General features: G+C 40.7%; 1 long non-coding RNA gene across 1 annotated transcript in view; it reads left to right on the top strand.

The window, feature by feature from the left end:
- LOC147343423 (uncharacterized) overlaps positions 1–5,354 on the top strand; it is a 297,930-nt gene extending 292,576 nt beyond the window's left edge. Inside the window, exons 2-3 of the long non-coding RNA XR_015156238.1 lie at positions 4,366–4,482; positions 5,236–5,354. This is a non-coding gene — a long non-coding RNA (uncharacterized LOC147343423). The remainder of the gene's footprint in view (positions 1–4,365; positions 4,483–5,235) is intronic.
- The last annotated feature ends 8,612 nt before the right edge of the window (positions 5,355–13,966 follow it).

Raw genomic sequence — 13,966 nt, 5'->3', positions numbered from 1 at the left:
GGAGATGTCCATGCATAGAATCGTCTCTTCTGTTATTGAGAATGTTTGCTATGACCAGTGTGTTCTCTTAGCAAAACTCTGTTAGCCTTTTCCCTGCTTCATTCTGTACTCCAAGGTCATACTTGACTGTTACTCAGGTATCTCTTGACTTCCTACTTTTGCATTCCAGTCCCCTATGATCAAAAGGACATCTTTTTGGATGTTAGTTCTAGGGCCTCTTTTAGGTCTTCATAGAACTGTTCAGCTTCTTCGGCATTAGTGGTTGGCACATAGACTTGGATTACTGTGATACTGAATGGTTTGCCTTGGAAATGAACAGAGATCATCCTGTCATTTTTGAGATTGCATCCAAGTACTGCATTTCAGACTCTTTTGCTGACTATGATGGCTACTCCATTTCTTCTAAGATATTCTTACCCACAGTAGTAGATATAATGGTCATCTGAATTAAATTCACCCATTCCAGTAAATTTTAGTTCACTGATACCTAAAATGTTGATGTCCACTCTTGCCATTTCCTGTTTGACCACTTCCAATTTACCTTGATTCTTGCACCTAACATTCCAGGTTCCTGTGCAATATTTTTCTTTACAGCATTGGACTTTACTTCCATCACCAGACACATTCACAACTGGACATTGTTTCTGCTTTGGCTCAACCTCTTCATTCCTTCTGGAGCTATTTCTCTATTCTTCTCTAATAGCATATTGGGCACTACCAACCTGGGGAGTTCATCGTTCAGTGTCATACACTTTTGCCTTTTTATACTGTTCATGGGGTTCTCAAGGCAAGGATGCTGAAGTGGTTCACCATTCCCTTCTCCAGTGGACCATGTTTTGTCAGAACTCTCCACCATGCCCCTCCATCTTGGGTGGCCCTACACAGCTTGGCTCATGGTTTCATTGAGTCAGACAAGCCTGTAATCCATGTGATCAGTTTGGTTAGTTTTCTATGATTATGGTTTTCAGTCAGTCTGCCTTCTGATGGATGAGGGTAAAGGGCTTGTGGAAGCTTCCTGATGGGAACGACTGGCTGTGGGGAAAACTGGGTTGTTCTGGTGGGCAAGGCCTTGCTCAGTAAATCTTTAAGGACTATTTACACTCCAAACAATACGAATCTTGACAGTACCTAGAGCCTCAAGCATTTCTACTTTATATACATTTGAGCTGCATGGGGCTTGGGGTATGCTGGACTAGGATGCTGAACCTCACACAGGTGCTCGTATGTTTGGCTTTGATTTGATCCTATGAGTTTGCCTTCAAGGAGAGCTGTTGAATAGACTTTGGCTTTAATGTATTTTTATAACTGCTTATTCTCTGATTTCTCAGTACTTCTCTAAATACTATAATTAGCAAATCCTTTTTTGGTTGATGGTACTAGATATAATAAACTTCTCTTCTTTATCTGTGATTTAGGCTGAAAATTTTACAGTTCATTCATAATTTTTCATTAACCTTTCTGTGCCCCTTTATTAGAACAATACAGAAGACCTAAACAGACATTTCTCCAAAGAAGACATACAGATGGCCAATAAACAGATGAAAAAAATGCTCAGTATTGCAAATTATTTGTGTTTGTGCTCAATTGCTTCAGTCATGTCTGACTCTTTGTGATCCTATGGACTGTAGCCCTCAAGGCTCCTCTGTCTATGGAATTTCCCAGGCAAGAATACTGGAGTGGGTTTCCATGCCCTCCTCCAGGGATTGAACCCGCATCTCCTGTACTGCAGGCAGCTCTTTGACACTGAGCCATGGGGAAAGCCCATCGCTAATTATTAGAGAATGGAACACACATACACCCCTGGCTGATTCATGTCAATGTATGGCAAAAACCACTACAATATTGTAAAGTAATTCATCTCCAATTAAAATAAATAAATTAAATAAATAAAAAAAAACCCACTACATTTGCTACCCCATGGACTACCCACCTGGCTCCTCTGTCCATGGGATTCTCCAGGCAAGAATACTGTAGTGGGTTACCATTCCCTTCTCCAGGAGATCTTCCCAATCCAGAGATCAAACCTGGGTCTCCCTCTCCCACATTACCATCTGAGCTATCAGGGAAGCCTAATAAAATGTCTGCAAATAGTTAAAGCTAGAGATGGTGTGGAGACAGAGGAAACCCTCATACATTATTGGCAGAAATGTAAATTGGTGCAGCCTCTGTGGAAAGCAACATGGAGGTATTTAAAAAACTAAAAATAGAGCTGCTGTAAGATCCAGTGATCCCACTCCTGAGTATATATCTGGAAACTTTGAAAACTGTAATTTGAAAAGATACATGCATCTCAGTGTTCACTGCAACACTATTTATAATAGCCATGAGACAGAAACAACCTAAATGTCCATCGACAAATGAATGGATAAAGAAGGGGTGGTGTGAGTATGTGTGTGTATATATGCATGCACATCCATACACAGTGGAATACTATTCAGCCATAAAAAGATGGAAGTATTGCCATTTGCAGCAACATGGATGGACCTGGAGAATATTATCCTTAGTGAAGTGAGTCAGACAAAGACAAATATGATATCGTTATTACTTATATGTGAAATCTAAAAATGACACAAATGAATCTATATATAAAATAGAAACAGACTCACAGACATAGAAAACAAACTTGTAGTTACCAAAAAGGAGAGGGAGGGAGAGAGGGACAAATTAGGAATTGGGATTAACAGATACAAACAACTATACAGAAAATAGATAAGCAACCAGGATTTACTGTTTAGCACTGGGAATTATACTCAATATCTTAGAATAGCCTATAATGGAATACAATTTAAAAAAGATAACTGAGTCATTTTGCTGTACACCTGATACTAACACAATATTGTAAATCAACTACATTTTAAAAATCTGCTAGCTATCAGTTCAGTTCAGCTCACTTCAGTTACTCAGTCGGGTCCAACTCTTTGCGACCCAATTAACTGCAGCACGCCAGGCCTCCCTGTCCATCACCAACTGCCGGAGTCTACCCAAACCCACGTCCATTATGTTGGTGATGCCATCCAACCATTTCATGCCCTGTTGTCCCCTTCTTCTCCTGCCCTCGATCTTTCCCAACATCAGGGTCTTTTCAAATGAGTCAGCTCTTCACATCAGGTGGCCAAAGTATTGGAGTTTCAGCTTCAACATCAGTCCTTCCAGTGAACACCCAGGACTGATCTGCTTTAGGTTGGATCTCCTTGCAGTCCAAGGGACTCTCAAGAGTCTTCTCCAACACCACACTTCAAAAGCATCAATTCTTCGATGCTCAGCTTTCTTCACAGTCCAACTCTCACATCCATATGTGACCACCGAAAAACCATAGCCTTGACTAGATGGACCTTTGTTGGCAAAGTAATGTCTCTGCTTTTCAATATGCTATCTAGGTTGGTCATAACTTTCCTTCCAAGGAGTAAGCATCTTTTAATTTCATGGCTGCAATCACCATCCGCACTGATTTTGGAGTCCAGAAAAATAAAGTCTGCCACTGTTTCCACTGTTTCCCCATCTATTTGCCATGAAGTGATGGGACCGGATGCCATGATCTTAGTTTTCTGAATGTTGAGTTTTAAGCCAACTCTTTCACTGTCCTCTTTCACTTGCATCAAGAGGCTCTTTAGTTCTTATTCACTTTCTGCCATAAAGGTGGTGTCATCTGCATCTTCTACCTATAAACACATGCATATTGAAAGGGGAGAGGATAAAGTTGCTGTCAACCATATAGCTGTAATCCCTGGGTTAATTGGAACTTCCCCAGAAAGTAAAACTCCCTGTATTTTCATAGTGAAGGAAGGAAGTGAGTCCTGTACAGTGAGTCAAAGTCTGGTGTTGGACCATGGTAACAGGTGATTTCCCCCAGAGGCTGTGGCTCTAGTACCACGGAGGCCTGGCTTGACTGCCTGAGAGCTGGGCCTGGCCTCTGAACAGAGTCTGACCATGAACTTCCCAAAGACCATAAGACTAGCTGACTGCTTCCTAATGTCCCTGGTACAGGTGGGCACAACTGACTGACTTTCCAGGATAAATCAGAGAAACATCTGAAGAACATCGGGGAGCAAGCAGCATTTTCTTATATATTTCCCATTGTGCATTGGGACTTTGAAAGAAGTACAGGGCATTGGAATTGATTTTTATATATTTAATGTGGCTAGAGTTAATGGCTTATAGATTTTTATAACATTAGGCACAGTGAGAGGTGTCGGCCTTGAGCCGGTTTCCAAGGACTTGGAAATAATGCTTTTTTATTTATTTTTCAGTCAGATTGAGAAAGCTCTCTGTAAGTTATTTTGGTTTACATATATACATGAAATCTTGAAAGATGAGGATTTCAGATAAGCATCATAAGATTTTTTTTTTTTTTTTTTTAATTTTTAGGCCACTGATGCTGGTGTGCTCGGGATCCCGGTGATAGAGATGTTAATGAAACATTCTATGCGTGTCCAACAGAAGTGCCTGTTTTCCAAGCTGATAGAGTATATTTGCATAGAAGAGGTTAGTTTGTGTTTATTCCAGGGTATTTTATTCTGGGTCGTTTGTGTAACCACTTCCAGTTTCTCATCTTTTGGGTTTGGCTTCCCGGGTGGTTCAGTGGTAAAGAATTCACTTGCCAAGCAGGAGACTCAGATTCAGTCCCTGGCTTGGGAAGATCCCCTGGAGAGGGAAATGGCAACCCACTCCAGTATTCTTGCCTGGAGAATCCCATGACAGAAGAGCCTGGTGGGCTACAGTCCATGGGGTTGCAAGAGTTGGGTATGATTTAATGACTGAGCACGCACTCATGCACACCTCTGTCTGGTGTCTAAAAGTGCAGTTTTTTCCAACTCCTTCCCATCCAAATTCTGGAAAACAAAAGGAGTTAAGATTTTACTTTCTGATGCATGGTTCAGGATCTTGAAACACTAAGTATAAGTTTAGGATTATGGGAAAGAACAGGTTATTTGGAGAAATGCATATCTAAGCCAAAGGTCTTAAAACTGAAAATATAGCAATCAGAGGTTACGGAAACATTGAGCAGAATGGTGAAAGAAAAAAAAAAAACAAAACAAAACAACTCTCTAATAAAGGAAATGGTAACAACAGAAGACAGACCCTAGTAATTCCCAGGAACCCTTTTCCAGGATAGGCACTGTTTGTTAATTAAGACTTCAGAAGTATTCAAACCTGAGTCCAGAGTGTGGAAAGGCAAAAAGAATGGAAAGTCTCAGAAATATGATAATGAAGGAAGTGCTTTGTTTCTTATTTTAGAATGCATGCATGGTCAGTTGCTCAGTCGTATTTGACTTTGTGACCCCATGGACTACATCCTACCAGGCTCCTCTGTCCAAGGAATTCTCCAGGCAAGAACACTGGGGTGGGTTGTCATTCCCTTCTCCAGGAGATCTTCCCAATCCAAGGATCGAACCCTCATCTTTTAAGTCTCCTGTATTGCAGGCAAATTCTTGCCCACTGAGCCAGCTGGGAATCCCCAATATAGAGATACAATTTAAATACAAAATACAGACAAATATTAAGGGTATAACTCTATGAACTTACACACACTTAAGCAGTATCCAGACCAAGATAGGGATCATTTTCATCACCCTAAGGTTTCCCGATGCCTCCTCCCATTCACTATTGGGCTATCTTGTTAATCACTTTTCTTATTTCTTTCCTTATATTTCTTACTAGAAAATAGTTTGGCCAACTCTGAACTTCATGTGGGTGGGATTATATAGACTTTGTCCAGTGGCTGGACACACACCTTTCTTTCATGTTCAAATTCACTTCAGATCAGCCACTCAGTCATGTCTGACTCTTTGCAACCCCATGGACTGCAGCACGCCAGGCTTCATCTACCAGAGCTTACTCAAACTCATGTCAATTGAGTCGGTGATGCCATCCAACCATTTCATCTTCTGTCATCCCCTGTCATACTCTGTTGTCCCCTTCTCCTCCCGCCTTTAATCTTTCCCAGTATCAGGGTCTTTTCAAATGAGTCAATTCTTCCCATCAGGTGGCCAAAGTATTGGCCAAAGTATTCGCCTTCCAATGAATATTCAGGACTTAATTCCTTTACGATTGGCTGGTTTGATCTCCTTGAAGTCCAAGGGACTCTCAAGAGCCTTCTCCAACACTACAGTTCAAAAGGATCAATTCTTCAGTGCTCTTTATAGTCCAACTATAGTCCTTTTTTTATAGTCCAACTCTCACATCTGTACATGACTATTGGAAAAACCATACCTTTGACTATACAGACCTTTGTCAGCAAAGTAATGTCTCTGCTTTTTAATATGCTGTCTAGGTTGGCCATAGCTTTTCTTCCAAGGAACAAGCATCTTTTAATTTCATGGTTGCAGTCACTATCTGCAGTGATTTTGGAGCCCAAGAAAATAAAGTCTGTCACTGTTTCCATTGTTTCCCCATCTATTTGCCATGAATTGATGGGACTGTATGCCATAATCTTAGTTTTCTGAAAGTTGAGTTTTAAGTCAGCTTTTCACTCTGTCTTTCACTTTCATCAAGAGTCTCTTTAGTTCCTCTTCACTTTCTGCCATATGGTTGGTGTCATCGTTATATCTGAGGTTATTGATATTTCTCCCAGTAATCTTGATTCCAGCTTGTGCTCATCCAGCCCAGCGTTTCGCATGATGTACTCTGTCTAGAGGTTAATTAAGCAGGGTGACAATGTACAGCCTTGATGTACTCCTTTCCTAGTTTGGAACCAGAATGGTTTTCCATGTCTGGTTGAAACTGTTGCTTCTTGACCTGCATACAGATTTTTCAGAAGGCAGGTAAGGTGGTCTAGTATTCCCATCTCTTTAAGAACTTTCCACAGTTTATTGTGATCCACACAGGCAGATGTTTTAGCATAATAAATGAAGCAGAAGTAGATATTTTCCTGGAAGTCTCTTGCTTTTTCGATGATCCAGCGGATATTGGCAATTTGATATCTGGTTCCTCTGTCTTTTCTAACTATACCTTGAACTTCTGAAAGTTCTTGGTTCACTGTTGATACTGTTGAAGCCTATCTTGGAGAATTTTAAGCATTAATTTGCTAGTGTGTGAGATAAGTACAACTGTGCAATAGTTTGAACATTCTTTGGCATTGCCTTTCTTTGAGATTGGAATGAAAACTGACCTTTTCCAGTCCTGTGGCCACTGCTGAGCTTTCCAAATTTGCTGGCATATTGAGTGTAGCATTTTAACAGCATCATCTTTAGGATTTGAAATAGCTCAGCTGGAATTCCATCACCTCCACTTGCTTTTTTTGCAGTGATGCTTCCTGAGGCTCACTTGACGTCTCACTCCAGGGTGTCTGTCTCTAGGTGAGTGATCACACCATTGTGATTATCTGGGTCATGAAGATCTTTTTTTTTGGTATAGTTCTTCTGTGTATTCTTGCCACCTCTTCTTAATATCTTCTGCTTCTGTTAGGTCCATATCGCTTCTGTCTTTATTGTGCCCATGTTTGCATGAAATGTTCTCTTAATATCTCTAACTTTCTTGAAGAGATTTCTAGTCTTTCCCCTTTCTATTGTTTTCCTTATTTATTTGCATTGATGGTTGAGGAAGGCTTTCTTATATCTCCTTGCTATTCTTTGGAACTCTGCATTCAGATGTGTATATCTTTCCTTTTCTCTTTTGCCTTTGCTTCTCTTTTCTCAGCTGTTTGTAAGGCCTCCTCAGACAACCATTTTGCCTTTTTGCATTTCTTGGGGATGGTTTTGATCACCACCTCTTGTACAATGTTACAAATCTCTGTCCATAGTTCTTCAGGCACTCTGTCTATCAGATCTAATCCCTTGAATCTATTTGTTACTTCCACTGTATAATTGTAAGGGATTTGATTTAGGTCATACCTTAATGGTCTAGTGGTTTTCCCTACTTTCTTCAATTTAAGTCTGAATTTTGTAATAAGGAGTTCATGATTTGAGCCACAGTCAACACCATGTCTTGTTTTTGCTGACTCTATAGACCTTCTATGTCTTCTGTTGCAAAGAATTTAATCAATCTGATTTTGGTATTGACCATCTAGTGATGTCCATTTTGTTGCTGGAAGAGGGTGTTTGCTATGACCAGCTCATTCTCTTGGAAGAACTCTGTTAGGCTTTGCCCTGCTTCATTTTGTACTCCAAGTTCAAGCTTGCCTATTGCTCCAGGTATCTCTTGAGTGCCTGTACTTTGACTTCACGTTAGTATCTTTGGCTCATGTTCAAAGACGCTGTTTTCTAGGCTATATACCTACCAGTAGAATTGCTAGGTCGTAGGTGGACATGTAGTTGACTATTTGTCTTTACGTGTGATTTCCCCAATCCCATTGTCTGTCTTTACTTTCCAGAATTGAAGAGAGGTAATGCTACAGTTAGCGGTTATCATGTGCATGAACTTCCTTGTGGTTCTATAGCATGTTTATGTGTGTGGTATGGACATACACGTCTGTATCCATAATATACAGAATCCTATATGTTCTATAAGATGTAGTCTTTTGTAGCTAACATTTCTCACATAACTTTGCATTGTCCTAGCAGGTCCTCCTTTGTTATACATGTAACTCTTGTTCATGTATATTCATCGCTGTGTTGTATTCAGGGAAATCCAAGAAAGGGGATAGTCATGGCATTTAATGTATTTTGCTGTCTATGGGGTCACACAGAATCAGACATGACTGAAGTGACTTAGCAGCAGCAGCAGCACGTTAAAAAAGTTCTAAGTAAATATGACATCATTCTGTTAAATACATCTGTGACTTTTATTCAATTACTGAATGTACTTTTTTGTATATTTTAACTATTTAATAATTATAAATTATTTTAAAATGTAGATGTGGCCTCATGTCCCCCCTAAAGACAGACATCTGTCCCTGGAACAAGAGCAATGATGAGGAAACATACAACTTGCAGCTCATAAAGGTGAACTGTAGTGACAGCTGACTGAGAGAGTGACTTCCAGGTCTTCTATCTTGGCTCTGGTGGTCAGAACCAGGTACAACATCATTTTTCTTCTCATGGACCCTTCTGCTATACTTATATGCTCAGTAGATGCTTATACTTGGAGATATGATACTGTGAGGGAGAAATATTGTAGGATTTAGAATCCCCAATATATGTATATGTAAAATATATGCTAAATAAAAAACACACAAGCAAGAACAGTGAGACCAATTCAGTAAGATGATGTTTTTTTACAGGCATTAAAAAGAGTTCCACACGCAGATTCAGAATAAAAGTTGGGGGAGAAGTACAGAGAAGTCCTAAGTGAGTCCGAAGGTTTGTTCAGATGTGGAAGGGATCGCTGCGGGATCCTGAGATGAGTCTTTGGGGATTCCGGCAAGCTAAACTATGTCAGAAATTGGAAGGAAGCGAATCTTCTGTCAGAACCAGGAAAACCAGTTCATCCCAGGAGCCCAGCCTGTAGCAGAGGTATCTGTACCCACTCTGGTGGTCTGTCTTGTTTGTCTCAGTTCGCGGAATTGGGTGGACTGTGTTGCTGCACTTTACCCTAAATAGGGCCAGGGTCAGCCGTGGGTCACCGCTGAGTGAATCTTCATTATAATCCTAACTTATCACCACAATGGTGATGATAAAGACTTGCTTTGGGCATAAAGAGCTTAAAAACATCACTTTGCCTTTAGTGATAAAAATGATTGATGGTTATAACCCCCAAAGAGAAACTTTTGGAAATCGTGGTGGTTATTTCAAAAGATAACAACTGGATTTTTTTTTAATTAATTAATTAATTTATTTTTTAAATTTTATTTTATTTTTAAACTTTACAATATTGTATTAGTTTTGCCAAATATCGAAATGAATCCGCCACAGGTATATCTGTGTTCCCCATCCTGAACCCTCCACCTTCCTCCCTCCCCTCCCCTCCCTCTGGGTCGTCCCAGTGCACCAGCCCCAAGCATCCAGTACCGTGCATCGAACCTGGACTGGCGACTCGTTTCATACATGATATTATACATGTTTCAGTGCTATTTTCCCAAATCTCCCCACCCTCTCCCTCTCCCACAGAGTCCATAAGACTGATCTATACATCGGTGTCTCTTTTGCTGTCTTGTACACAGGGTTATTGTTACCATCTTTCTAAATTCCATATATATGCGTTAGTATACTGTATTGGTGTTTTTCTTTCTTGCTTACTTCACTCTGTATAATAAGCACAACAAAGGAAACTATTAGCAAGGTGAAAAGGCAGCCTTCAGAATGGGAGAAAATAATAGCAAATGAAGCAACTGACAAACAACTAATCTCAAAAATATACAAGCAACTCCTACAGCTCAACTCCAGAAAAATAAATGACCCAATTGAAAAACGGGCCAAAGAACTAAATAGACATTTCTCCAAAGAAGACATACAGATGGCTAACAAACACATGAAAAGATGCTCAACATCACTCATTATCAGAGAAATGCAAATCAAAACCACTATGAGGTACCATTTCACGCCAGTCAGAATGGCTGCAATCCATAAGTCTACAAGCAATAAATGCTGGAGAGGGTGTGGAGAGAAGGGAACTCTCTTGCACTGTTGGTGGGAATGCAAACTAGTACAGCCACTATGGAGAACAGTGTGGAGATTCCTTAAAAAACTGGAAATAGAACTGCCTTATGATCCAGCAATCCCACTGCTGGGCATACACACTGAGGAAACCAGAAGGGAAAGAGACACGTGTACCCCAGTGTTCATCACAGCACTGTTTATAATATCCAGGACATGGAAGCAACCTATATGCCCATCAGCAGAAGAATGGATAAGAAAGCTGTGGTACATATACACAATGGAGTATTACTCAGCCATTAAAAAGAATACATTTGAATCAGTTCTAATGAGATGGATAACAACTGGATTTTTTTTTAAGTGCCAGAAAATTTGTTGGTGGAAGAATTTTCTTGACTTTCTTTTGTTAATCAAAATCATTCATGAAGAGTTATGGGAACATAAGGATACTAAGACAATAAATTGAAAGTGAAATGAAAAATTTATTCAGGTGAGAGAAGGAGTTGTTAAAATCTATAGGGATATGATATATATGTATATAAATATAATTAAATTTTTTGCTTAAACTCCTATTCATTAGAAAAAGAGAGTGACTCTAGTGTTTTCCAGATGAATTCAAGTGTTTAATGCTGTTACCTTGTTTGCTCTGTGTCAATAGACAAGATTAGAATAGATTGGAATGTATCCTAAGACAAAGAGGAATCTTGTTTCTTGAAACAATTTTCAAGTGTATGAGTGTACATGAGTGTATGTACATGGATGTGTACTAAATCTTAATGCAAAATGTATTCTTTGTTGGTCTAGTTGAAGTATTGTTTATGTACAGTAAAGCACATAAACACTAGAGGTATAGCTAATGATATTTACATATATGCCCACACTTATGCAATCATCCCAGAAAAACTTAATGAAAATTTCCGTTTTCATAAAATGTTCCCTGTTACTGTTTTACAAGTTTATTGATCTTCCCATTCTTCTCTATCTTTCTTGGAACAATTTGCTGGTCTTGATCTTTCATATCTTCCATTGTGGGTGTGAGTTTTTATTTCTTAAAATAAGTATAAAGTAGTAGCCAGCATACTTATTAATACTAACTGAAGCTTTTAATTATGATATAATTCATATACCATAAAATTCACCCACTTAAAGTATGTAACATAATGGTTTTTAGTATATTCACAGTATTTTGCAACGATGACCATTATCTGATTCCAGAACATTTTCATCACCGTAAAAGGAAACATCTTCATTAGCAGCCCTATATCTCCTCACCCAAGCCCTGACAGTTACCTATCTACTTCCTGTTTTGATGGATTTGCCTATCCTGGACATTTCAAAGTAAAACTGTATAATATGCGGCCTTTCCTGTCTGACTTACCTCACCTAGCTTGATGTTTTCAAGGCCTGTGCAAGTCGCAGCATTCTTTTTTTATGGCCAAATGCTGTTCCATTGTATGCATATGCTTTTTTTTTTTTTTGGCTTATCTGTTTGTCATGACCTTTGGGTCGTTTCTACTTTTGGATTATTGTGAATAATGCTCCTATGAACATCTGTGCACAGGTTTGTGGGGGAGATGTGTTTTTAGTTCTCTTGGTTCTATACCTTAGAGCAGAATTGCTAGATCATATGATAATTCTGTAAGTAAATTTTGAGCAATCACTAAACTATTTCCCAAAGTGACTGCACCATTTTGCCAAGAAGTAACCTGTTACTGGATTTTGGTTCACAGTTCCTTTTCTGCATAAACTAATAAGGTGGAACATATCTTCACATGATACATTGTTTTCAAGCATTTTGTTGATTTCTAGAGTTCTAATAGAGTTGATATTGACAACTTGGCCAGTGTTTGCTTTAGGGAGGAAACGATCGATTTTTTGGAGGTTTTGACTACTCCACTATTTCCAGTAATATCTTTCTTTTCTCTTACCTCCTGCCTTTTATAATGTTGAAACTAGATCACACAAGAGAACAGTAGTTGTCACTTACTGGACTCTGCCCTCCTGTTCTTACTGATTGGCTTCAGGAGAGAAGTACCTTCACCAGTCAGCCTGGCTAGGAATTCTGATGCTTGCTCAGACCTTGTCTATGGGGATTCCTATTTAACACCTCTTGTTCCTTCTTGCGGAGAAGGCAATGGCACCCCACTCCAGTACTTTTGCCTAGAAAATCCCATGGATGGAGGAGCCTGGTAGGCTGCAGTCCATGGGGTTGCTAGAGTTGGACACGACTGAACGACTTCACTTTCACTTTTCCCTTTCATGCACTGGAGAAGGAAATGGCAACCCACTCCAGTGTTCTTGCCTGGAGAATCCCAGGGACGGGGGAGCCTGTTGGGCTACCGTCTATGGGGTCGCACAGAGTCAGACACGACTGAAGCGACTTAGCAGCAGTAGCAGTAGCAGTTCCTTCTTGGGATGGGGGTTTGGAGATGGCATGCCTTCTCCAGATCCCACAGAGTCAGCTGGGTGCTGAGAGTGTCTTTGTTTTCCCTGTGGTGGTCCCTGGATGCCCAAGTTTGTACCCCTTCTCCCAGTACCTCAGGGTTGTGCCAGCTTTTTGCACATGCTGGAGAGACACATGCAAAGTCTGCACTCACTGACCCTGGGAGCTTGTCTGGGGAGCCAGTCATGGGAAGAGGTGAGGTGCTTGGAGCACTGGGGACCCACAATGGGGTACCTGGTGGGCCAGTTGAGGGGCTCTGCTCTGCCAGGCACAGAGGGCTTAGAGGCTTGGAAATTTGGGGTTTATTCTAAAGATAATGGGAAGCTGCTGGGAGATTATGGGGAATGATGGGGAATGACTGACTCACATGTAAGATATGTGTGGCAAATGGATAGTGAGGAGATGGCATGGGCAAGGGTGGCACTGGGCTTCCCTGGTGGCTCAGATGGTAAGGAATCTGCCTTCAATGCAGGAGATGCAGGTTCGATCCCTGGGTGGGGAAGATCCTCTGGAGAAGGTAATGGCTACCCACTCCAGTATTCTTGCCTGGAGAAATCCATGGACAAAGGAGCCTGGCTGGCTACAGTCCATGGACTCCAAAGAGTTGGACGTGACTGAGTGACTTCACTTTCACTTTCCACTTTCATGCATTGGAGAAGGAAATGGCAACCCACTCCAGTGTTCTTGCCTGGAGAATCCTAGGGATGGGGGAGCCTGGTGGGCTGCTGTCTCTGGAGTCGCACAGAGTCGGACACGACTGAAGCGACTTAGCAGCAGCAGCAGCAGAGTGACTAACACACACACTCTTGAACACACACACACACACACACACACACACACACACACACGGGTGGCAGTATCAGGCAATGCTACCCAAGATCCTGAGAAGTATCAGAAGCCCTGTGATTGTCCAGGGAAGAGGCAGAGATAATGTCAGCCTGGACCAGCGTGAAGCCCATGGACATAAAAAAAGAGTAAGGCAACTAAAAACATTTCTTGGGAATAACATGACCAGGACTTACTGAAGACTTTGAAAAAGGAAGAATCAAGGGAA

The sequence above is a fragment of the Bos grunniens genome, chromosome 27 (genome assembly GCF_055505025.1).
Source record: "Bos grunniens cultivar Pamir isolate PY7600 chromosome 27, Bosgru_T2T1.0, whole genome shotgun sequence".
Lineage (NCBI taxonomy): Eukaryota > Metazoa > Chordata > Mammalia > Artiodactyla > Bovidae > Bos > Bos grunniens.
Note: the sequence above shows the minus strand (reverse complement) of the source record. Positions and strands in the feature narration are given on the sequence as shown.